The sequence below is a fragment of the Bison bison genome, unplaced genomic scaffold (genome assembly GCF_000754665.1).
Source record: "Bison bison bison isolate TAMUID 2011002044 unplaced genomic scaffold, Bison_UMD1.0 scf7180017864478, whole genome shotgun sequence".
Taxonomy (NCBI): domain Eukaryota; kingdom Metazoa; phylum Chordata; class Mammalia; order Artiodactyla; family Bovidae; genus Bison; species Bison bison.
In genome coordinates this window covers 2,356,111-2,360,678 of record NW_011495038.1, presented here as the reverse complement: position 1 = coordinate 2,360,678, position 4,568 = coordinate 2,356,111, and positions in this window count along the sequence as shown.

Sequence of the window (4,568 nt, the reverse complement as noted above, 5' to 3'; positions counted from 1 at the left end):
TGAGTGATGTTGAGCATTTTTTCATGTGTTTATTGGCCATCTGTATGTCTTCTTTGGAGAAATGTCTATTTAGGTTTTCCAGAAGGGCAGTCTTAACCATTGAACCACCAGATGAGTCCTTAGCAGTAACTCTTAACCAAAGCCAGGGGCCTGCTACCTTTAGAAGCAGATTGCTATATGGACCCAATTTCTAAGGGTTCTATTACAGCTGTCAGTGTGGCTGGCTGAATTCTCTGAGTACTTTAGATCCAGCTTTGACCATATTGAAAACCAGAGAGCAGTACAGATCAGCTTCCTGAATAACCATCCAAATGAAAATGAAAATGTGCATTTAAGTGATGCTTAAAAACTGATTCAGAGATCACTAGCCACAAAACACTCAGAATCACTTAGGCAGAGAAAAAAAGGAATGTTCAGGAGCAATGGCCCAGACTTTGCCAGTTACAGCAGATGGCAACTGAACAGGCAGTAAAAAGCCATGGCTGTTCCAAATGTCATTCTGTAGGTCCCCTAAGAGCTCACTGCAGAAGGAAGGCAAATCTGGTACCCTGACAAGTAAGATCTGCTATCAGCATTGTGCCTGAGAAACCACACACGTACACACACACACATATACACATGGCCCTATGAATCTGAAAAGGAAACTTAAACACAAAGTGAAGGTAAAAAGGGCACTGCTTAGGTGCAAAGGTAGAACATCACAGAGATAATCACTCACACTACGTGTTCAAGAAGCTAAAGTACCTCTTTGGCTTTGTGTATTCATAAAGAGAATGCTAAATAAGAACTGTAAAGCTAAAAAATATTTGGTGGATATTGATAAACCAGAGAGGGGTGAAGGTAAAGTAGTCCAAAGTAGTCCTGAAAGAAATTAGACTTTTGGCATCTATTTTCTTCTGAATATGACCCCGGAACTAGAGAAGGAGGAGGCCAAAAGACCCTCCAAATTTAAAAAATGCAAATTTGGGATAAAGACTGGTCATGGCAGAATTATGCCCCTCCAACTCTTATGGCACAAAGTGAAGAGGAACTAAAAAGCCTCTTGATGAAAGTGGAAGTGGAGAGTGAAAAAGTTGGCTTAAAGCTCAACATTCAGAAAACAAAGATCATGGCATCTGGTCCCATCACTTCATGGGAAATAGATGGGGAAACAGTGTCAGACTTTATTTTGGGGGGCTCCAAAATCACTGCAGATGGTGACTGCAGCCATGAAATTAAAAGACGTTTACTCCTTGAAAGGAAAGTTATCACCAACTTAGATAGCATATTGAAAAGCAGAGATATTACTTTGCCAACAAAGGTCCATCTAGTCAAGGCTATGGTTTTACCAGTGGTCATGTATGGATGTGAGAGTTGGACTGTGAAGAAAGCTGAGTGCCGAAGAATTGATGCTTTTGAACTGTGGTATTGGAGAAGACTCCTAAGAGTCCCTTGGACTGCAAGGAGATCTAACCAGTCCATCCTAAAGGAGATCAGTCCTGGACGTTCATTAGAAGGACTGATGCTGAAGCTGAAACTCCAATACTTTGGCCACCTCATGCGAAGAGTTGACTCATTGGAAAAGACTCTGATGCTGGGAGGGATTGGGGGCAGGAGGAGAAGGGGACAACAGAGGATGAGATGGCTGGATGGCATCACCAACTCGATGGACATGAGTTTGAGTGAACTCCGGGAGTTGGTGATGGACAGGGAGGCCTGGCATGCTGTTATTCATGGGGTCACAAAGAGTCGAACATGACTGAGCGACTGAACTGAACTGACTGAACTGAACCATGAAAGGATTCATGGCAGGACAGCCCATGTCAGATCCCAGGAGGATAAGAAATAAGATCTCCAAATATAATCAGGGGCTGGAGAGCTTGGACAAGGGAAATATAGATGGCATAGCTGTAAACTACATCTAAATTAGTTTCCTGAGAGATTTTAATTCTAAGACATCTAATTTTATTAATATGAAGGACATCTCTCCAAATGAAATCAGCTTATCTAACTTTATTCTTGAAGGTAATCATACATACTCAAGTTTTAGAATATTCAGGGAGAATATAAAACATATCTGAACATTGCTTTAGTGATGAGAATAACTGCTTAGGGAAAGCATAGGCAGAGTATCTTATGCATTTATAAAGAGACAACTCAGTGGGGGAACTATTTTTAAAGCACAAAATTTTACTTGGGGAACATTCAGAGAAGTATTTATTTAGACAAAAATTGTGTTTTGTTCTCCCTGCTGTTAAGAGGCAAAAATAAGAGGTATGAGACCTTCCTTGTTCTAAGTCAATGACGGAACCATGTGTCCAGAATCTAGGCTCCCTAACCCAAGTGTTAGTCACTCTGTAGTGTCTGACTCTTCATGACCCCATGGAATGTATCCCACCAGCCTCCTCTGTCCATGGAATTCTCCAGGCAAGAATATTCGAGTATGTAGCCATTCCCTTCTGCAGGGGATCTTCCCAACCTAAGGATCGAACCCAGATCACACTGCAGGTAGATTATTTACCATATGAGCCACCAGGGAAGCCCCACCCCCCAACGCAAGGACCTTGAAAAATACCACATGGCAGGACCAAGCACATGAAGGAAAGTATCCTCCAGTTCTTTCCATCAGATTTTGTTTGAGAGTTGGTGGTTCATCAGAAGGTATTAATATAAAAAGTACTGCAAAACTATGGTGGGAAAAAGGGATTAAATTTGTAAGAAAAGGTTGAGATTCTCCAGGACAATAAGGAAAGAAGATACCAGACTTCCAGGGAATAATGATGAACCATATCTGATCTGCAGAGATTAGAGGTCAAGGTGAGTTACTGGTGAGGGCCTCCCCTAAACACAAGGCCTGGAGAGTGTCTATGGTGTTCTCTGATAAGAATTTATAATCACTGGAGAAGACCTTAGGGAAGGAAAATTTTAAGTCCACTCTGAGGAAAGTGGGGAGCCAGACTGGACAGTGGTATTGTGTAAGATATATTTAGAGGTGCAAGCTATTATATAAAGAATAAGTAAGATACAAGAATTTACTATACAACACAGGGATATAGTCAATATATTATAATACCTTTAAACAGAGTATTATGTATAAAATTATGTATTATGTATTGAATCACAGTATTGTACACTGGAAACCAATATAATACTGTAAATCAATTATTAAAAAGTTATGGTACCTATGTGACCATTGAAGACTAAGGATCAGAGATTTACCCCACTTTCAAGACAACCACAAGCAAGCACAGCATCAGAAAAGAGGAGGGAGATCCTTAAAATGAGTGAGATGGAATTCCCCACTACCCTGGAGTGAGGACTCAAAACAGATTTCATTTGTTTAAGAACAAAGTAAGTAAGCTGCCTTAGAGCTCCCAGAACTTACACAGGCTTGTGGAAACAGACTCCTGGAGGGCACAAACAATCCAAGAAGAAGATATAACAATTATAAATATATATGCACCCAACACGAGAGCACCGCTGTATGTAAGACAAATGCTAACAAGTATGAAAGGAGAAATTAACAATAACACAATAATAGTGGGAGACTTTAATACCCCACTCACACCTATGGATAGATCAACTAAATAGAAAATTAACAAGGAAACACAAACTTTAAATGATACAATAGACCAGTTAGACCTAATTGATATCTACAGGACATTTCATCCCCAAACAATGAATTTCACCTTTTTCTCAAGTGCACATGGAACCTTCTCCAGGATAGATCACATCCTGGGCCATAAATCTAGCCTTGGTAAATTCAAAAAAATAGAAATCATTCCAAGCATCTTTTCTGACCACAATGCAGTAAGATTAGATCTCAATTACAGGAGAAAAACTATTAAAAATTCCAACATATGGAGGCTGAACAACACACTGCTGAATAACCAACAAATCACAGAAGAAATCAAAAAGGAAATCAAAATTCGCATAGAAATGAATGAAAATGAAAACACAACAACCCAAAACCTGTGGGACATTGTAAAAGCAGTCCTAAGGGGAAAGTTCATAGCAATACAGGCATACCTCAAGAAACAAGAAAAAAGTCAAATAAATAACCTAACCCTACACCTAAAGCAACTAGAAAAGGAAGTAATGAAGAACCCCAGGGTTAGTAGAAGGAAAGAAATCTTAAAAATTAGGGCAGAAATAAATGCAAAAGAAACAAAAGAGACCATAGCAAAAATCAACAAAGCCAAAAGCTGGTTCTTTGAAAGGATAAATAAAATTGACAAACCATTAGCCAGACTCATCAAGAAACAAAGGGAGAAAAATCAAATCAATAAAATTAGAAATGAAAATGGAGAGATCACAACAGTCAACACAGAAATACAAAGGATCATAAGAGACTACTATCAACAATTATATGCCAATAAAATGGACAACGTGGAAGAAATGGACAAATTCTTAGAAAAGTACAACTTTCCAAAACTTGACCTGGAAGAAATAGAAAATCTTAACAGACCCATCACAAGCATGGAAATTGAAACTGTAATCAGAAATCTTCCAGCAAACAAAAGCCCAGGTCCTGACCGCTTCACAGCTGAATTCTACCAAAAATTTAGAGAAGAGCTAACACCTATCCT